This window comes from Sesamum indicum, linkage group LG2, assembly GCF_026168435.1.
Source record: "Sesamum indicum cultivar Baizhima isolate 11 linkage group LG2, ASM2616843v1, whole genome shotgun sequence".
NCBI classification, from domain to species: domain Eukaryota; kingdom Viridiplantae; phylum Streptophyta; class Magnoliopsida; order Lamiales; family Pedaliaceae; genus Sesamum; species Sesamum indicum.
Window position 1 is genome coordinate 13,833,049 of NC_142658.1, and position 22,664 is coordinate 13,855,712.

Here is a 22,664-nt window from a genome sequence, read left to right on the forward strand (position 1 = left end):
TATATACTGATGTTTTGATCTTATTTGTAAACAGAACGGTTCACATATGTGGTACAACTGCGATTAATCAGTATTTGTCATAATTTTTTTTCTTTTTAATAATTGATCATTATAAAATATATTTATTTGAGTGCTAGAAAGACATTTTTGTTCGTTTTTACAGTAGCTCTTAGTTTTATAATTGTAATAACTATCAAACTAGAAATAACAACTAATATAAAAACTAAAAAGTTAAGGGACCAAGTTGATATATAGAAAAGCTGGAGGAGTAATGTGCAAAAAGGTGGTTGGGTGGTGAGCAATGAGTGAGGGGTGGTTGAGAGAGTAAAATTTGTCGTGATTGCAAAAAGGAGGATTTGACGAGAGGAAGGACAAGCAGCATAAAGTTGTAAAGGCGCTGTAGGGTTGGAGTGGAAACTGACAGCCTGCCTTATTTACTTTCCGCCCCCACCTTTTCTGCTTCCTGACAAAACCGACCCCACACTTTCCTTTTCATTAAACCACAGACCCCATTTCTATCTATTTTTATGTGTGTAGATATACATAAAATGCGTAACACACGCATATCTGTGTGTTCTTTTGTGATCATGATCTTATCCTTATGTTGAGTTGTAATCCCCCCTTTTGTTTTTATTTCTTTTGATTTGTTTTTTTAAAAGAATTTCTCTCTCCAATTTTTGGGTATTTTTTATTTTTTTCTCTGGCAATTTTCGTTTTAATGTGGTTTTTAAAAATATATTTTCGACGTTAATAGTGATGTGAGCAAAAAATACTTGTATCGAACAGTTCCACTCGAGATCTATGGGTCTTAATTTGCATGCTCTAGAGCCTGTATAAACATCATTACCGCTTGAGTGCTCAACTCAGTATGCGAATAAGAAAAAATATAGAATAACAGAGTAGTTTAGATATAGCGTAGTGCAAGTGTAAATGAAAAGTACCCAATTTTGCTGAGGGGGTTCGGATTTTAAAGGCAACCCTCCCCCGGCTACTGCGATGAGGCTGGCTCCCTACAAAATCGAAGAGGGAGGTGTCTCCTAGTTACCAAAATTCCAAAATCCTTAGGGATGGATAAAGATACCTGCTTGAGATAAAGACATCTGCAGAGGATAAAAAGTTCTATTGTGGATGGAAATCTCGTACATATTCAGTTAAATGGTTGAGGAAATTCCTCCCCTCAATCAGGAATCCAAGACCTTGCGAATCAAAGGTCACCTCTAATTGAGGGTGCCACATGTCCTTGTCCATGTCGCTAATGCTGATCCAGCTAAGCGAGGTCTCCTGTTAAAGTAGCCTTATGTGGAGGCTACATCAGTAGCCCATAGGGATTCTTCAGCTTGGGCTCGGTTGTGATTGGGCCTTCATTAAGGTTGGGGGACCCTTGGGCTTGCGACTACTCTGGGTACGGGATTTTTTTTTTTTTTATCAAATTGGACATTTTGAATCTTTTTAAACTGGTTCGATTTTTAGGGACATTTTATGGGATTATAGATGCATAAATAGAAAAAATAAAACTATTCTTAAAATATAAACAACTATGTTTGATTAGTTCCTCTTAGGGATTATGCATAGGAGCTATGAATTGCAATTGTTTCTTTCGAGATTACTACCTCTCGAAATATTTCTTCTCTCAAATTGCTAATATTTATAAGTAGAACAATTAAGTTAATGTAAAAAGAGATAATTATATTTATATTTTTTATCTACCATTTATTTATACAAAGTATTTTTTGAAAAAAAATTACATACACACCACAAGAAAATATAGTATTAGTCATAAATTATCAAGTAACTGATTCAAAGTTGTCACTAAAAATATATATTAAGTGACAGTAATTTTGGTCTTGTCATTGTAAATTATTAGTGACAAAAATTATATACAAAATTGACGATGAATACAATTAGTGACACAACTATAGTAACTGTTATTTGTTGTCACTAAATTTTCACTATACATGAGTCACTAATTGTATTTAATGACAACTTTGGGGACATTATTTGTCACTAAGCCTTACTAATAATAATTTTTACAAAATAATAGTTTTTATTAGAATCATGAAAATCATTATTGTGACAAACTAAACATTCTTGTTACTAAATATACATAATTAGTGATAATATTAAAATTATAACTCATTCTTTTTTGTCCCTAAGTTTTTATTTTTCTGTAGTGACACCCAACATAAACAATACCACCATTACACAAATCATTCGTACATTTTTTTTTTAAATTATACATACAACCCATAAAAACTTCAATATCATTACATAAATTATCTTTGTTTTTTTTATTATCAGAGATCATTTTTGGAATTTCACAAAAAATTCGAATAATTTTTGTAAATAATTCATAAATAGGAGTGTAATATAATTATTACATAATAGTTATAGTTAATATCATCTAGAGATATAGTTGATGTGGGGACAAAAGTTTCATATGGCACGTCAAATATAGAAGTGAAAATTATTTTATTTTCTTGTAATATATATATATATATATATATATATATAGGTGATGCTTTGTACACGTAGCCCACTAGACCAAAAGCTGACAATCACTCCCCTACGAATACACGTAAGTACAACGTTTTGATCGATTGTCCGCTCGTGGCCAAAAGCTCTGCATTATTAAATTCTGAAATTGTTGTTTTCCTAGATTTTATGGATTTCGTTTTTTCTAATTATTTATTTTATGCCTAAGTATGAAGACTTCGCCATGAAATTAGTGTGAATTTTATCTGAAAACCATGCTTAAAAAGGAAATATTATTCTTTCCCCTACCCCCCAAGTATGACAATTTCGATTTTTAGTCCCTAGATTATCTTCAAATTAATGAATTGCCTTATGTTGAAGAGTTTTTTTGCGGGTTGAAGCTTTATTAACTCTTTGAAACACAAAAATTGTTGTGTTGTTCAGTTAAGTGTCGGTGCAATTCGAAGGGTATCATGTGAAATGGTCTGTTAGTATAGGCCAAGTCTCTTTGTTACTTGGCTATCTCCTTTTTCAGTCCCATTTTAGTCTCTCATTTTTTTTTTTTTAATTTAGTAATTTCTTTTCTCTTAATTTTGTTCCATTAATGTTCTTCACCTTTAGATTTAACCAAATCTAAATTATAAAATATTCTTGACCTTTAGATTTAACGAAATTCAAATTATAAAGAATGAAATATTTAATTGAAAATGAGTAAAATTGAAAACTGCCCGAATTCCTATAGAGATACATGAGCCAACACAAGACCTTACAGGTAATTTATTATTTTTTATCTATTACTGCATATGTTCAGTAATTTTTAGTTCCAAAAAGAAGGAAATTCGTTGAAGGGGATGGCTACCATAACTCACGAGATAGGTTTAATCTGTATGTTGGCGTTATTTTATTAAGAAAATACGTCATAACCCTCATATTGTTAGTAACAAAAAAAGTACAAGTCTTATAATAAAAAATTTAAAGTCTATATTTTGGGTTAATCATTTAACCATGGCACGACGTAATACTCATATTTCTTATAATAGAACATTTATGAATCCTATAAATAAATAAGTTAAAATTTTCACTCAGATCATAAAATTAATTAATTAGCACCTATTATAAACCTCTTTATAAAGAATAGAGAAAAATAAGCTAAAGGTGAAAATCAAAAGAAAGAAATTGACAGATCGTAGTTGTAGTCAGGTATTTGGCCTATTGATTTCAAGAATTATGTCAAGACAAACATGTGACTTTGTGTAATGATAATGGGCTGACTAATCAAAAGGGATGTAGATCAAATGCCCATCATGCTTAGGGAATTTGTGCAATTAATATAGGTTGAGCAACAGTAACACCAATTCCTGCTTTGAGCCTTGATTGTGTTTTTTCTTTTTTTGGACGTTATGGCAAACTAGTTAATTATTATATATTTGTCGGCTTGTTGAATGGTTAATAATAAGACAATTTTTCCTGGAATTGCCGTAGAGTAGTTAGAGTATGAGAGGAATGCTGGAATATACATAAACAATATATATGTACGTAGATACAATAATATGAATAGTAATCATTGTGATAGTAATAGTAATAACACGATCTTAGTTTAGGATACGGGTCATTTGGACTAGACATCTATTTGGACGGACCAATGAAATAGGTAAGTGGGTTTTCCTTTTTACACTTTTCATTTTAAAATTTTATTCGAATCAAAGGATTTTTATGGCAAATAACCCTTTTATTTATACATACATACATACTTCGTTCCGAGCATGTTTACTATATATGTGTACCGGTATTTTTGCATTTTGTATAAATATGTCTTTATCTTTGTCAAAATATGTATATATTATTGGAATCGTGAAAATTTTCTATTTTATTTACTAGATATTGGGTATTTACCCTTCAGCGGAAGCTTGAAAAAACCTAACTTAACTATTATATATTTATGGGTTTTGAACCCTTATATAATACAACCAAATTTACAATAAATAAATTACTTACAGAGGTGTTAAATAATGCAAGAATGCAATAGATAAATATATAGGCTCAGGGAGCCAAAGATCCGGAGGGGTAAAAGACACAGCCACAAGAAGGCTGATAACTTGACACTCACAGTTGCTCTATTTCTCACCAAGAGAAACACCACAAGTTCACTCAAAACCAGCCACAAAGGATTAAACCAACCACTAAGGATTTTCACTAAGAAAACTCAAAAACTCAAGTATTCTTATGCTATTGTCATCGGATTATTATCAAAAGAAAAGGGGGAGTATTTATGCTCATGAAGAAGACAATAGAAGGGGGAGAATGACGGTGGAGGATATTCCAAACACCCTTAGGAAGGCTCCATTGAAAAACTAGAGGAGGAGGGACTAAGAGGTGAGAGAAGAGGGAGAGAGGTGGACGAACGACTGCTGAAAAATAGAGTAGAGAAATGAGTGAGTAAATAATTTAGGGTTAGCTTTCATGGGTTGGCGGGTTATGGGTTGAGTGAGTAAGTTGGACTTGGTAGAAGAAATAGAACCATCCAGTAAGTGTCTTTGAGTCTCCCTCAATTGGTCATGGCGCAATTTCGTATTCTCTAACTTGGACCAAGACCCAATTAGGAACTTGGCCCAAAGCTGGATCTTTGGCATTTATCATAGTCGAAAACTTTTACCTGCGAAAGAGATGTTAGTAACATGATATCACAAGGTAAGCACGCAACTCATTTTGTAATTAGCACTAAGCACTTTTAACAATTTGCACACAACAATTAACACTAAGTTAATTTTCAAATAAAAAATCAAGCTATAGCATATTGCCAAGGCACAATAAAAAACTCAACTAGCCATTTAGGCACACACATTCGGCCACTAAAGCACAATCACACAACCACGTAGGCTAAAATTAAACATCCACATATGCTCATTTTAATGACACTTAGCCACATAGGCAAGACACAGAGACTTACTATATTCACGAAGGAACATTGCACTTAACATAAAGTGATCATAAGGCGAAGAATTGTAGATTGATACAAAATCAATAAACACTTAATTTTCTTCTTCAAGCACTAAGTTTGTTTCTTCTTTACTTTTGCTAAACCTTTTTGGTCTTTTACAATTTTTTATAAAGTGACCTTTTTATCACAATCGTAGCATCTCCTATCTTTATTTCTTTCTTCCCTAGCTTCTTCTTCGTTATCACTAGACTCGAAACTGTTGTGATTTTATTCCTTTATTTGCTATGTCTTTTATAAAAGGAATTTCTATATTTTGGTTTTTCTTTAACTAAATTTACCTCATTTTGTTCATTATACGATTTATTAGTCTTTAGATCAATTTCTTTACTCTTTAGACCGTTGCTAACAGTATCAAGACTAATATTATCTCTACCGTATTTAATGGCAGCTTTAACATCGCTATAATCATCAGGGATTGCATTCAACAAAATAATGGCAGAATAATCATCAATATTCTTATCACCTGTTACTTTAATATCCTGAATTAATTTTGTTAAATCATCTAAATTTTCATCTATATGTTCAAACGAATCCAATTTATAACAAAAAACTTTTCGAGTAAAAGTAGTTTACTTGGCAAGGATGTTTCTGTATATAATTTCTCTAACTTTTTCCATAAGTCTTTTGCTGAAACTTGTTTTCCAACTTTCCTCAAAATAGTGTCAGATAAATTCAAAATAATGGATGAATATGCATACTCGTCATTTTCTAATTTCTTTTCTTCAGAAATATTTTCAGAGTATTTTCCATCAATAGCTTTGAAAACTTTTTGTTGAATCAATATCCCTTTCATTTTCTGTTGCCAAATTGAAAAATTAATTTTACCGTCAAAAGGTTGAATATTATATCCAGATATTTTTAATAAATACGATAATAGTCACAACAAATAAGTTACAGAATTTAAAGGGTCTCGATCAAGCTCAACTAGATACCCGCAACCTCAAGGTTTGGCCAAGTGAGTGGTTAGACGGGGAGATCGGGGATGGATCAACACTAATATTTATAAGAAATATTATCGCACAAGAACATATAAAGAGTAGCAGATACTGTCGCACAAAAAACAGCAAAAACAACACCCAAAAACAGTAAAAACAACAACTAAAACAGTGAGAAAATAGCAATTTTCAGGAACAATTATCGGCCAAATGTAGTAAAAAATAGCAACAGTTTCCTTGCTAAAAATAGTACAAAAGCAATAGCAAATTTTGCTAAAAGACAACAACAATTTTGCCCCAAAAACAGTATAAAAGACAACAAATATCACTTAAAAAATAGTACAAAACTGCATCAATTTTCAGCAACAAACAATGCACCAAAATAGTAATTTTCAGCATAAATAAAATACGAAAATAAGAGAAGAGGCGAAGGATCAAAGACCTTGCTTTGATACCACTATTGGGTATTTACCCTTTAGCGGAAGCTCGAAAAAACCTAACTCAACTATTATAGATTTATGAATTTTGAACCCTTAAATAATACAATCAGATTTGCAATAAATAAATTACTTACAAAGGTGTTAAATAATAAAATAATGCAGTAGATAAATATATAGGCTCAAGGAGCCAAAGATCCGGAGGGGTCAAAGACACGGCAACAAGAAGGCCGGTACCCCGGCACTCACGGTTGCTCTATTTCTCACCAAGAGAAACACCACAAGTTCACTCAGAACCAGCCACAAAGGATTAAATCAATCACTAAGGATTTTTCACTAAGAAAACATAAGAACTCAAGGTATTCTTATGCTATTGTGTTCGGATTATTATCGACAGAAAATGGAAAGTATTTATGCTCATGAAGAAGACGATAGAAGGGGGAGAATGGCGGTGGAGGATATTCCTAACACCCTTGGAAAGGCCCCATTGAAGAACTAGAGGAGGAGAAGACTAAGGGGTGAGAAAAGAGGGAAAGAGGTGGACGAACGACTGCTGAAAAAGTGAGGAGAGAAATGAGTGAGTAAATAATTTAGGGTTAGTATTTGGGGCTTAAAAGCTAAACGGGTCGGGTTATGGGCATGGGTTGGTGGGTTATGGGCTAAGTGAGTAAGTTGGGCTTGGTGGAAGAAATAGAACCATCCAGTAAGTGTCTTTGGACCTCCCTCAATTGGTCATGAGTCAAAATTATTTCACAATAGAATTATAAGTAAATTGTTGATCAGACTTTATTAAGACCAAGTTGGGCTTAGGGGCTAGCCTTTAAATTTTCCAACCCGCCTACTGGTGTAAAGTGGGCATTACTGTAGTAGTGACAATTTTTCTGGTCGGCCTACTGGTGTTAAGTAAGACATAGGTATGGTTATGATAATATATTCTGACCCGTCTATTAGTTTTAAGTGAGGTCTGGTCATAGGCTAAAACAACATCTTGTCCATCTTAACGGGATCAAAAGTTAAGGAAATGATCAGTTAGACCAATTGATTTTAATATTTTCGAGCATAAAAGAAATCTTCTTTAGTCGAATTATGATAGTTTTGCCACGTTTGAACCAAACTAAGTGATGCAAGTTCATGTCTCTTTTGTTCCAGTGAAATCATACATTGTGCATGAGATTGAAATGTTTTGACCTATTCATCTACTCGTTTCTTGAAACCCTCGATAAATGAATTTTGATATTATATAATTGTGCATGCTCAAGCTAATAGAAAGAAAAAGCCATTTATTGGGTGATCAGTCGATTATTCCCTATATTATAATATCTTGCAAATGAGTTAGAGGAATGGAAGGACGAAGAACAGTATTGGGGATGGTGACTGTGGTAGAAGTTTAATTTCCTACAGATATTTTTAGTATTAGACTCATTATGTATTATCGATTCGGATGTATAAGGACTTTTTTTTTTTTTATTGATTTCAAGTTAATTTCAATTTGAGGATTTGTTTATCATATTTATTCGAATGATGGTCTTCAAGTATTTTGCTTAAAAAAAATAAGTAAAATAAATAAATAAAAGTAGGGGTGTGCAGAAAACCGAAAAACCGGCCGAACCCAATTCGGTTGGGTTTTCGGTTTTTCGGTTTGATTTTTGGTCACCGTTTCGGTGATCGAACCGAATCGAAAAATCAAATTTTTTTAAATGATAAAATATATTTTTATTTATATAATTATATATATTAATATTATATTAGTAATATATAGAATAAGAATAAGACAAACAAGAGAAGAGAAAGTGAGAAACACTGAAACAGAAGTTACAAAATAGAGAAAGAAAAGAAAGAAAGAAAGAGAGACTCTTGGATTTTGGCACCGACGACGACTGAGACCGGAATATTGCAAAGACGACCTCAGACGAGTCATGACAGGTAGGTTTTCTAGTTTGTCTCTTAGACTCTTACAAAAAATGGAAAAATTTTAACTTACAATTTTGCTTTGAAGGTGTTTGATAAAATGTCTAAGTTAAAAAATATGTTGTTATTTTTTCTCTTTTCGGATTCTTGGCATTGTTGCTGTCAATGAAATTTTCCCTTTTCACAATTTCGGCTTAAAATATTAAAATATATTATTTGAAAAAAAAAATAATTTTTAAACTGAAAAACTGAATTTGGGTTCGGTTTTAACCGAACCGAACTTCAGTTCGGTTTTCGGTTTTTCAAAATGCCGAACCGAATTTTCGGTTAATCGAAAATTCGGTTCGGTTCGGTAAACCGATTTGGACACCGCTAAATATAAGTCATGGGTATTTGAGATTGTATTTTTTGTTGGCTTAGTATCACTAAGTTGTTTCATTTTAGTGATATTGCTCGTGTTACATCTCGAACTTGGGGCTTGACCGTAATGGTGTGTTGCATTAAAAATCTTATAAAGTGTTGCGAGGCAAGAACTTATAAAGAAAAAGGGAGAAAATATCCAAACTAGGAAGAGTCATGATGTCAAACATATAAAGATTTTTGTCGACATTAGTGACGAATTGATGTTGATTGTTTTAATGCAAATAAATTATAATACGTGATGTGTAATCATTATAATGACATTTGGAAGTGATTTTATCTTCATTTTGTAGACAGTTACAATGACATTTATGTTATATATGGTCTAGTGATTTTTGAAATTTTCTGTATCTTTTTTCATGTAAATAAGATTATAATACATTAGGTAAATATTTTATGAAAGAGTAACATAGGAGTTTGGCATTTTTCAATTTACCCCTTCTCAATGAAATATTCTATCCTTTATAATTTAGATTCCCTTAAGGCCATGTTTATATATCATGTATTGAGATGGATAAATGCTCTTATTCGAAATAATGAGCTGTTTACATGTTAATTTGCCGGCCCGGTAGATTGAGGCAAGGCTCTGTACAAGTTTGGAAATAAGCTAGATTTTAATTTATGCATGATCACCTGGATCTTAGTCTTGGTCGTAGTCCAGCAACTGTTGATATTGCAGCTTCCCATATGTACGCCCAACTTTCACTTGTACATTGTCAAAATTACCCTCCAATCCATAGTAGTCAGTGGCGCACGACGCATAATGGCGCCAGGGGCTCCTGGAGCCATGATGCACGGCGCGGCGCGCGTCATTTGGAAGGATGAGAGAAATATAAGAAATAATCTATATATTTATATAATTACTATTATTTTGACTAGATTAATGTATAAGGAGTTAAATAAGACATAAAATAACAAATTCAATATAACAAAACTCCATATAATTAAAACAATCAATGTTGAGCCATTGAAGAATAGCAAAAGTCCTAAAGTTTCAAATAAATCATAAATAGTTTATCAAAAAACAAATAAGCCTAAATCTAATCATCTGATTCTACTAGATAATGTTCATATTCTTCACTTTCATTTCCATCATCTCTATTTTCGTCATATCTATACTCAGCCTCCTCTTCATTAGAATCATCGAAGCTTTCTTCTTCCTCCTCTTCTTCTTCATCAATAAGACTTATATGGCATTCACTAGATTTAGATGAAGAGGCTCTTTTGCTAGATTTTGAAGAAGCCTTTGATGTGCCCCTTGGTTCTATTGTAATTGAGATCGCAAACTATAAGCATCTTCATCAACCCCGGCAGCCCGTGCAACATCAACCCAAGTCAAGTCATCATCCTCAAATACTGTAGCATTATCTTCGTCACATCAAGAGTCAATCTCCCTTAACAACCATCCATTACTCTCATCTATTTCATCCAAAAGAATAGGATCTATTGTATCACGTGCATCATATCGCCTCCTCAAAGCTCTATTATACTTGATAAAACTAGATCATTGAGGCGTTTCTGCTCCAATTTATTTCTTTTCTTAGAATGAAGTTGCATAAATTTAAATTTATAATTTAGTAACACTTAAATAAAAATTATATCTATCAAATACCAATATATAAATTATCTAACATACTTATATGTTCAAAAAAACACTCCAATTTCGCTCACAACCCGATGAGCTGCAGGTTAGGCTCAAAATTTTGATTGCAAAAGTTTGCAAATTTGGAGTTGATCCTCCAAAAGAAGACCACCATTCAACTTAAGTATAGCTATAGCGGTATAGCATATAGTTAAAAAAAAAATCAACTTTTATTAAAATAAAAAAATTTAATTCTCATTATCTGGTGCTTTTGTAGTACTATGTCTTACTGCAAAAGGCATCCCAAAAAATCCTGCTTTCTTGTATTTTGAAAGTTCATCAAGAATTTTATCTTGCAATTCAGTAGTTGAAACCACCCTCCAAATGCAAGCAGACAAACTTTGCATAACCTCTTCATCCTGTTCTACATTAGGATTTGCATAGTATAACTTCGGGTTCAAGTAGTAACCACCTGCACGCAAGGGCCTATGAAGTTGAACATTCCATCTAGTATATCAATAAATTCAAACACATCTTTGTACTTCTCTTTAATGTTGGCAAATGAAGTAGCAATAGCTTCCAGCTCAGTCCATGGCTTCATAAATATAAGCCATTTGTGGTTTTCTTTCACCATCTACCAATCGACGCACCTTGACTAGTGGACCAGCAATTTTAATTATGTAAAGGACATGGTTCCAAAAGGAAGGCATCAAAATATAGCTTGCTACTAATTTGCCTTGTGCTTCTCTCGCATACCTACTCCTAGTCCACCTTTCAGATGTAAACATCTTCCTCAAATTCTCCTTTTGAACATGGAATCGCTTCAAAGTTAACAACCCAGTTGCAAAGTGCGTTTTTGTTGGCCTAACCATCTCTCTACTCTTAGTAAAATCTCTCATAGTATTACTAAATAATACTTATAGACTTATAGTTGAATTACTAAAGTCTGAAATTGAAATTTCATAGCATACTTTAATCATTAAAACATATGAAAAAGTTATAACTTTATCTATATTTATACTTCATTAAAGAAGTAAATAACATCGTCATTGATTACAAACAATTACATAATTTTAGAAATTAAAATTTAAAGAATCCTTATATATATTATATTCATACTAAACTAAAGTACAACCTTATAGTAACAACTTTATATTATATTTATAAAGAATACTTTTTTGTGCAATGAGGGTACAAAAAAGAGTTCACCCCTGTTATCCTCTTCTAAGACTCCTTCAACGCGAGTATCCAATTTGTTTCTTATTTCCAAATGAAGTCATGATCCTCCAAAATCCGCTTGAAAGTATGAAAATGCTGGTGCAATAAAGTGAGTTTCTTCAAATAGAATTTCCGTGAATAAGTCATTTTAGAAATACATTAACACCATTGCATGCGAACTCCACGGAAACACAATTAGGGCGATCTGAATTCTTTTGCTCGTGTTCCTATTTTCTTTGCAACGCCAGCATGTTGATAAAGGCCTTGTCTTGCTCCTTCGTCCAGTCTGGTGCATACGAGAAGTTCGAATGTAATGTTAGGCATTTTAGGTTCACCATTTATGGCGCGTTTTAATGTCTATAATGGATGTTTTGTTAAAGGGGATGTGTATGCACACTATGTAAACAGGTGAATAATAAAGAGGGAAACAATATTTGCTTAATCTTGATTAGTCGTTGCATCTCAGCAGATGAAGAGACGTTTACATAGCATGATTACTTTCTCCTGCCATCTGTCTGCAATGGTAACCGATCTTTCTTTTATTGCCGTAAACGTAAAGTTAATATTCCCACATTATATTTTATTATGTCAAACAAAGTTAAATACGATATTCATTTAATAAATAAGTATCGTTTGATGAACCAATCATAAATGTACTTATTACATATTAATGATATATATTCATATATGTGGTAAACATGGCCTAACTGGGGTAAATATAGCCATATATCAAGTTTATAGTAATTTGTTAGCAGCACAAAAGTTAAACTAATATAAAATGACTCGTCAAATAAAGTGAGCCCCCGAATATCCATGCACCAACCAATCGACATTGAAATTTTTTTTGTGGTCATAATTATTTCTTTTAATGTGGCGACAATTATACAAGAAAAACAAATTGCAGTATCTCGTTGTGCAATGTGTGTAAATAATAATTTAAGCTTCATTGATAAAAAATAATTGCGTCCCCGCTGATCGCACGTGTAATATGACCAATGCATTTAAACAGCTCGTAACCGTGTTACTCTAAGGAAACTCAACTATGAGCACTAATAAATGAAACAACCACAAAAAATAAGATTGGCAAATTCTACAAGATAATACGAGCCAAATTAATGACAATTAGCAATATCGACGATTGTCAATTTACTGATCCACGGATCGTAGAGCGATTAATATCTAGCGAGTGACACTGAACCCAAAAATTGAGAATAACCGTATGCAACTTTCAGGAAATTGCCAAAACAAACCAACAGAATATTATCTTAACTTCTACATAACAGGTTTAGGTTGCCATGAAACCTTCAGGGTGTGATTGGTATATAGGAATAGAGTGAGAATGGAATGAGCATTCCCAAGTCCATTCCTACAACTTGATTGGTATGTTCTAAGTTTAGGAATACTTATTCCCATGGGAATTCTTATCCCCTTATATAACGGATTAGTCAATCCCTCTCCAAACCATAGTATTAGTTATTCCCAACATTTAGGGAATGAAAGTTTTCTTTTTCTTGTATTAATTTAGAATTCAGTTTTAAGTGTTATTAAATTTGAGTATTTTTTTTGTTTCTAGTATTACAAATAATTATCATGGTAAGAAAAAAGTGATGTTGATTTTATATTTAATTATTTTATTAATTAAAAAATTTAATTAGGTACTGAATAAATAATAGTGTATGGACTAATTAAATACATTAGTCCATTTGATTAATCAAATTATTTTTTTATATTTCGGCAAAAAATAGTATCTATATGTTTAATGAGTCAATAAATTATTATTATGTAAATAAATAATTTATATATATATATATTGAATAATATATGAGATATTTTATAAATTACTTATAACATTCCATAAGTAATTTTGAAAACACTATCGTTATATAACTGCATTCAACATACTCAATAAATATAAATAAATATTTTTTAAAAAATACAAAAGAGCAAATTTGTCATAAACATAATCTGATTTTATTTTTATTTTTTAATTATCAATTATATTAATGGAATCAACTAAGGAACTAAGGAATGACAAGTTTATTACTTTATACTTTATTGTGTATAGCAATCATAGGAATGCTATTCAAATGCAATTCCTTTTCCTTTTTTGTTTCATTTCTATCTTTATTCTATTTCCACTTAATACTATTCCTATGTACCAATCATGCCCTCAGAACAATTGTAAGTCGTATGATCATTGGTAAAACAGATATAGATATAATACGCTACTACATATGACAATACTAGATGGTTATCAAGAGGGAAATGCCCAGCAGACGAGAAATGGATGAGTATACGAGTACACCCCTCGTTGTTGATTCTACTCCTTTTCAATGCGTTCTTTGGCACGTTTTATAACAATTTCGTATTGCTAAGATGGTTAAGCAACCCCGGAGTGACCTCCTTCAAACTTCGACACGTGGTGGATCGACCCATTGGAATGTCCAGCAGTAAGTGCTCTTCAAATATTAAGGCCATCATTTAACAAGTAACCAGTAACATCCCCTATATGTAATCTGGGGAAATGACTATATAGATAAGATATTGTAAAGAATTACTCGCACCACTGACCTGATTACTCGGATAACTGCCAAAAGAACTCCCAAGATTCAAACTAGTCCACAATGTATGTACAACCACCTCACGATTGCATATACATACACACTGTATTTTGGTGGACGAAGTAGACGCATTTTACCTTAAGTTTGTTCACCAACTACTGAAATTGTGACTCCAGTCTCCATTTTCCTGGTATTGTGACTCCAGTCTCTATTTTCTATTACAGTGATTTAGACTGGATAAGTCGCAAAAGCAAGGGACCATGATTGATTAGAATAAAACTAAACAACAAGCTATGTCCATTTGGTGAGCAAAAATCGATGTATTAGAAAATCCATTGCAACTCGATTTCAATGTTACTCAAGGATGTGGAAAAAGTGGTTTTTCCCATTACGAGAGTTAGTTTCAATTCTTCAAAACACCGCGAAATTACAAATGTGTAGCAATGCAAATCAATAATGACTAAAATATTACAAACTGAGATTTACAGAATGTATTCCTCCGAGCTAGCAAGGTCAAATTGGGTTATCGCTTAATAACAGTCTGGTGGGAGGGATATTAGTACTAGGCATTAAACTTGGATAGTAAAAAGTTAAGCTATGTGGTACGTAGTATAACAAGACATAAAAAAAAAAAAATAGTGCACAAAGTGATTAATCTATTACAAAGTTTCGAATCCATATTCAACTAAAGAAAAAGAATTCATGAGTATTGTTATAACAAGATAGCTAAAGGGACAGAAAGAGAATATACAAACAGCTTTGTGTGAAAACTATTTTAGGACAATACTCTTATTCACACACCAATTCGTTGTATACTAACTAATGAACCATATGATTACTTGCTTGCCAGTGGCGAAAGCTGCAAAGAGACGTAAACGAAGGTTGGTTGAGGGAGAGTAACTTGATCATAAAAGCAAAAGGAATGAGGAAATGAGTAAGCAGTTTGAGAGAATGAAGAAAAATATAAAGTAAAATAAGAGAAAATATATAAAACTCAATAAGTGGAGTTTACAAAATGTTCGTGGACCAAGTATTGACTTCACTTTTCACGTTGGTGTGAAATTAGGCTGAGAAGGAAGAAGAACCCTAAGAATGGAGGTGAAGTTGGGTTCCCCCCCTCCCCCCCAAAGGAGTGACATGAAGTTTTTTTGTATCGTGGGGTTGGAAGAAAATGCTTCGTTTGCGAACGTGTCTACGACCAATGGTGAATACCATATTGGAGATGGAGGTGACTTATATCTCTGGAAGGACCCATGGCATTATCTCGGTCCTCTTATGGAGAGATTCCCGAGGGGGCCGATCACCCTTGGTTTTCATGAATCCATCAGACTTAGCTCTGTCATCCAGGGAGGTCAGTGGTAGTGGCCTCTCATTACCAATATAGAGTACTTGGAGATTACTCACACGCTTCCACCGATTCATGGGGATAATGATCGAATTATTTGGAGATTTGCTGGTGGAATCCCTACGATCCAGGCTCTATACCAATTATTTGATCCACCAGGTCCGAAAGTAGGTTAGGCTTACTACTTTCGGGCGCTTTAAAGATACCTCACCACATGTTTATCTTATGGCTTGTTATATTGGAGAAACTACCTACAACGGATAAATCATGGTTATCTCACTTAGATAGATGTGTATTATGTGATGAGGATGAGGTGGAGACACACACACACCTATTCTTCCGATGTCGATACAGTCGCCAATGCCTTCACGCTATTAGACGAGTTGTACGCTTTGTGTGGCCTAATAGAGATTGGATGACAAATGTTGAGTGGGCTGCAAGGAAGTGGAGGGGTAAACATATCGTCAATGTGGCCTATCGTGCATTATTGGGTGCGTGTATCTACCATATATATAGAGAGAGAGAAACTTAGGCAATTCGAGCATACTGAGCGGAACCCGAATATTGTAGCTAGCTTAATTGTGAAGGATGTTAGACAGCATATACTTGGCATTACCTTAGCTAGCTCTGTTAGTACACATGCACTTTATAGATTGTGGCGTATCCCTTGGCCTATCGAAAAAAACACTACTTGATTCCTGATTGTTGTACTATATCTTTTTCTATTTATGAAAATTACATTTACCCAAAAAAAAAAAAGTTTTTCTATAATTGAGGGTGATTTTGTCAAGATACATCATAATTCCACCTATGAAACAGTGAAGTAAACATGGTATTAATCTAAGCAATATATAATCCTGAAACTTAACTAAAGGAAAGTAAACAGATACCCAAGAATGAAATCCCAACTAGCACCATCATAATTCAATAATTTTTCAGCTTCCCTACAATTCTATATAGGGAAGTAAACATGGCCTAAACCCAAAGGTTAAGGACTTTAATCTGACAAATTTAAGAAATGAGGGACTACTAAAGTGAATTTGAAATACTTGGGACTAGAAAAGATAAAAGGAAGAGATGATGGACTAACAACGAGGTTTTGGCCTTTAGTATATTACGTCATCATTAGTTATTTATAGAATAAATTATATTGATACCACATGAAACTCGATCCAAATACGCAATGATTTAATGTACTTTATAAAATTATAGGTGTACCGATTCTTTGGATAGGTACACTCTATAAGTGACTGTTAGTATCTATGATGCATGGACACAAATACCGCTATACGAACACAGACACGGTGACACAAAAGATTTTGAAAAATTAGGATACAACACAACATTGACACAATTATATATAATAAATTTTTATTTCATATATTCTCAATTTTTTATAAAATTAAAATATACAATATAAAAAATATCAAATAAACTTTAAAATAAGTATGTCTTACGTCTCAATTCTTAACCAAATGTGGCTTAAAAAATATACATAATCAGTTTATTAAAATACACAATAATTTTTTTTAATAATCCAAAATTATTAAATCATCATGACCATTTCTTGAATTTTATAGTAATTTTATCCCAAAACATTTCATGTAAGAGGAGTGGATTAATTTTTTTTATTAAGCCCAAAATTTCTTTTTTTTTTTATTTTTAAAGACAATCCAAAAACTTATAAAATCATAAAAAGCCCTAAACGTGTCGGACATGCCAACAACCATGTTTGTGGCGTGTCCGACACCGTTCCAAACACGCGGATCTAATGTCCGACATGTATCTTTGGCGTGTCCGAATTGTATTTGTATCTGACATTGTACTGAATAATTTTTTTTGGAGTGTCCGTACATTATAGATTAGTATAATGTACATCAGGGGGTATTTAGGTAATCTTTTGCAATTGTATAAACGGTAAACGTATAGTTACAATTACAACACCGAGGGTTATGATTGTGATTTTTCTTCAACTGATTTGTTTCTCCATTATATGGCTTAAAATTAGAGTTCTTCAGATAAATTAACTGAATTACTGGTTATGATAAATCATGAAAATAGTAAAAACGTTGATCAATATTAATAAGAGAGCAATTGTTGAAATACATATCATTTCACCCCTAAATTCTTCATATGCAAACCATGTAACTAACCCTAAAATCAACAAAGTGCATATGCATACATCGACGTACTTACGTGTGATGATAATTTCTTCATTGTGATGTAAGAATTTCATCAAAGTCATCATGCATGAGAGAGAGAGATTTTCATACGCATATATAATTTCTTTCTCCTCGAAACTTTCTTTGACTATTTGCAGAAACGCGTATTTATTAATTTCTTGTGTTCTTACTGCTAACTACCTTAATAATTACGACACATGAAACGAAGTCAAGTATGAATTCTGTCACATCTGGACGATGCTATCAAAATTTTCACAAGAACTTTCCTCCTTGCCTGAATAATAATTCTACGTGTTACCCTGCGCCCAGATGAGTTCAAGAAAACAACAAAAATAGCAGGCTCGTACGCGTGTACCCTTAATATATACTAACATACATATATATATATATATGTATATATTAAACCAAAAGTATTCATATTCATAAATGATGATTAATGATACCGATGTAATAAAAATTTTTATAATGCCAAAAATACCCTACAATTAATAAAATATTTAGCTTATTCAACTTTTCAAATTTACATTAACTGATAATTAGCTTTCTTTACTTTTTTTCTTTTTTCAATGTAATGTATTGAGTTATCTATTTTACTCTTATTTATAATATCTTTAAAAATATGAAAGATTATTTATTATAAGTAGGAACGGCATGTCAAAAGAATTAATATGAAATAAAAAAATGCTAAAACTCCTCTTTTGTGTTTGTTTAGGTTGAAAATAAAATAGAATTTTCAAAAAAAATAACTTTATTTTTCCGTTTGATTCGAAAGTATTCCCAATCCGGACCAACCTTATGATGTTAACTTTATCTCATTATGCATGTACGAGTTTTGGATGTAATGATGCAGAACGATCAGTTCTCTGTTTATTGAAGAGTCTATATTTAATTATTTGATACAAGAATAAAAATAAGTATTATGCGAGCAAATACTATGGGTCTATAATGCATGGATACAGATACGACGACACGAAAAATATAGAAAAATTAGGACACTATATGAAATTGACATAGCTATATAATATATATTGTTATTATATATATTCTTAATTTCTCATAAAATTAAAATATACAATATGAAAAATATCAAGATAAAATAAAAAATAAGCATGTCCTACATCTATATTTTTAACCAAATGTGACTTAAAAAATATATATAATCAGTTTATTTAAAAAGTACGCATTAAAAATATGTAATATTTAAATTAATTAAACCATCATGACCATCTCCTAAATTTTTAGTAATTTCTTCTCCAAAACTTTTAGTTGGGATGAGTAAGTTAATTTTTTTTAGTTTTTATTAGTCAAAACTTTTTTTTCTAAAAAAAAAATAGCTCAAAACCTTTTGAAATTATAAAAATATTCAAAACGTGTACAAAATGTATTAGACCCACCTCTAAAACACGTCAGACACGCATGTCTTTTTTTTTTTTTTTTAAATTTTTGGACACACGAACCACATGTCCGAACAGTGTCAGTGTCCGGCACATGTCCGACACTGTATCAAGTAATTTTTTAAGTATCCATATATTATAGCTATGGGCTGATCATGGTGGGTTGTATGTCATAGACCAATTATGATTTTTCTTTTAACCCAAAATACGAATTAATATGAGCTATTTAAGAGTAATTTCAAGAACTTTTAGGTATACACTTATTGGATAAACCATTTATATTTTTAGTATATTCTGAAAATCTTAGTCTTATGAGAATTACAATTTTAGTCCATATATTACTATAGAAAAAAAATACAAACAACCCCAGTGATATTACAAACGAGCAAATTACCCTCTTATGAAAAATAAAATAGCAATTTATTCCTTATATTTTTTAAAATGAAGCAATTTACCTCCTTAGACAAGAGTTAATTAAATTGCTTGATTTGAAAAGGTACAAAGGGACAAATTGCTATTTTTTTTTCATAGAATATAATCCACTCATTTATACTATTACAGAAGGATAAATTGTATTAAATTCTATTACTATAATATATATATAATCTGACAATCACAGATACCAAAATATTTAAATTTGTCAATTCCGTGTGCCCACAAATGAAAAGATATGTATATGTTATGTAAGTGGAGTGGGACAATGTGAAACTAAAGTAAGCATTAAGAGGGCCTAATAAATGAGCACACATGCATGGTTTAGGCGTCAAAGGGCCATCCCATGCACCATCCATCCATCATCAACCAATTTGTGACTCACGACCGCAACATCTTTGTCTTCTTCCTAGTTTGTTTCTAGTTGTGTCTACATTCAATGGAAGATATGTCCCTTTTAGGGAAAGCTCTTTTTCTTGCAACCTTCAATACTGTTGGGGGAGGGAATTGTAGTGTGTGTTTTTGTGTGGTGACTTCATTCTTGACTCTTGAAAGAGCCAACGGCCCTCAACAAGAGGGCATTAAAGAGGCCGGTTGTCTACTAGCTAAATATATCGTGTCGGCTGATATCATCGAATAGAAAGGAAAAGAGGAAGAAGAAGAAGTTGCCAAATTGGTTGTCGGGTGTCGAAATGGCCGAGATAGAACCCCTTTTTTTGTGGCTCGTGGTTTTTTCCTGTCTCGAAAGTAATTCGATTAATGAAGACATGAATTGGGACAGTCCGTTTGGTCTGAATCTGATCTTGAATATGATAATCATGTTGCGTCGATATAACGTGAGTCATACTCGAATCAGAGCTGAACGCCGAGCGCAGCCCAAATAAACAATAAAGCTAGAGTGTGTTGTGTGGCGTGCTCGGCGTGTGATGGAGTTGAAGTTTAATAGTTTTTTTGTACCATATGATATAGTTAATTTGTGGGGATCAATCCATTAATTATTGAAAAGTGAAGAAAGGTGGAACAATGATTTGCTTTGATATTTCTTCCACATGGGATTAATTCTCTTAATTAAATAATTAAGCCCTCTTAAAATGGAAAAAACTTTGACTTATACTCTACGCGTTTTTGCCCTTTTCCGTATTACTTTTCCTTTATTGGTAAAACCAATTCTTGGTGTAAAAAAAAAAAACAAAAACATCAATTGCTTTTATTCTTTAACACGCATGCTACCATTTGTAGTGCTCAACTTGCTTTTGTAAGGAATCAATGATGTCTTAATACAGTGATTGAAATTAATTTTAAAATTTCATAAATAAGTTTGAGATCTTGAATTCGAATTTTCATTAGGTATTTGTATTTATTTGTGTGTTTGTATCAATTTATGTGTGTTATTGTAATTTGTTTACGATCATATTGATAAACTGGTTGAATCGAGAGTTGCTGTAATTTTAATTTATTGTTCTTAATGTATTGTTGTATTGGTTGAATCGATGTAATATTAAAAAAATTTTGCTTATGTAAGTAGTTCATATTTAAATTTTATTAAATAAAAATAATAAAAAAAATGAATGTACCTATCGAAATCGATAAAAGGAATTAATTTCAAAAGTATGTAAGCAAAAATTTATTGATAAAGCCAATTGAATAAAGTGTTGGTTATTTTACGGGAAAAAAAATAAATATATTTGAAGGTATTTTAGTCTACACACGTTGAATCTCCCCACGAGTAAATAATATAGATTGATATTTTATCTATTTATAAAACACCATATTAATGTAATATTTCTTTAATAATACAAAATAGCAATCAATTAGAAAATAAATTTTTAATTCGAATTTACACTTATTATACAATATACAATTTTCGTTTTCACGCTTTCTTGAAAAACTGAGCGTAACTTCAAATATTGATGGTGCGCTCCGCGGTAGAGACTAATCCCTTAGCACGTTTTAAACTATAATTGTAAGTTTTCAACTTGAGAAACAGTCCGAAAAACAATTTTATTCACCAAAATGTCCAGGTTCTGTGGATAAAGCGCTCCAGCATTTCCCGACTTTGAAATTTAAAGTAAAGACGCTAAAGTCATCGTTGACTTGGGCATTAGGGTCACCCCAGTGAGATTTGTCAATCTCCACCGTTGATACATATACATATATATATATATATTGATGGGATGCTCAACTAATTATTGTAAACAATAATTCAAGAAAGAAAAAAAAATTATAATTTTAAAAGCTTCGCACATTAAGGACATAATGTCTGAGTACGTATATTCAATTAAACTGGTCTCACGCATGAACCACATACTTTTTTTTTACCATTTTAGTGTATTTTTGTCATTTTTATTTTCATTGCACGACATATTTAAAATTACAGAATAAATTTACGAAAATATATCCGTACGAAACTAAAGTTGTCACTCTCCCATACTTACGGGAATAAAATTGCAATTTTCTCGGAGAGGTAAATCGTTATTTATTTTTTCATAAGGGGTAATTTGTTCATTTGCGATATCACAGAGGGTTGCTTGCATTTTTTCCTATTATAAAGCGTTCGATAAAAAACGATACATATGTATAGAACATCTTTAAAACTTTAAAAATAAAAAGATATATCTTATAATATCTTTTGGAAAAGCTTTAATAAAATTTTGAAGTTAATAACGAAGTCGATCCAAACACTCCCTTAATATGAAAGATATTTTAGCATGCAGCAGGTAGAGTTAAAGCGTGCGACATGATCAAAGTTGTTGAAACAGCGACATCTTCATATGAAGTG

General features: G+C 32.1%; 1 pseudogene; it reads right to left on the reverse strand.

Moving 5' to 3' along the window:
- Positions 1–10,210: 10,210 nt before the first annotated feature.
- LOC148789201 (uncharacterized) lies at positions 10,211–11,651 on the reverse strand (annotated as a pseudogene).
- Positions 11,652–22,664: the final 11,013 nt, after the last annotated feature.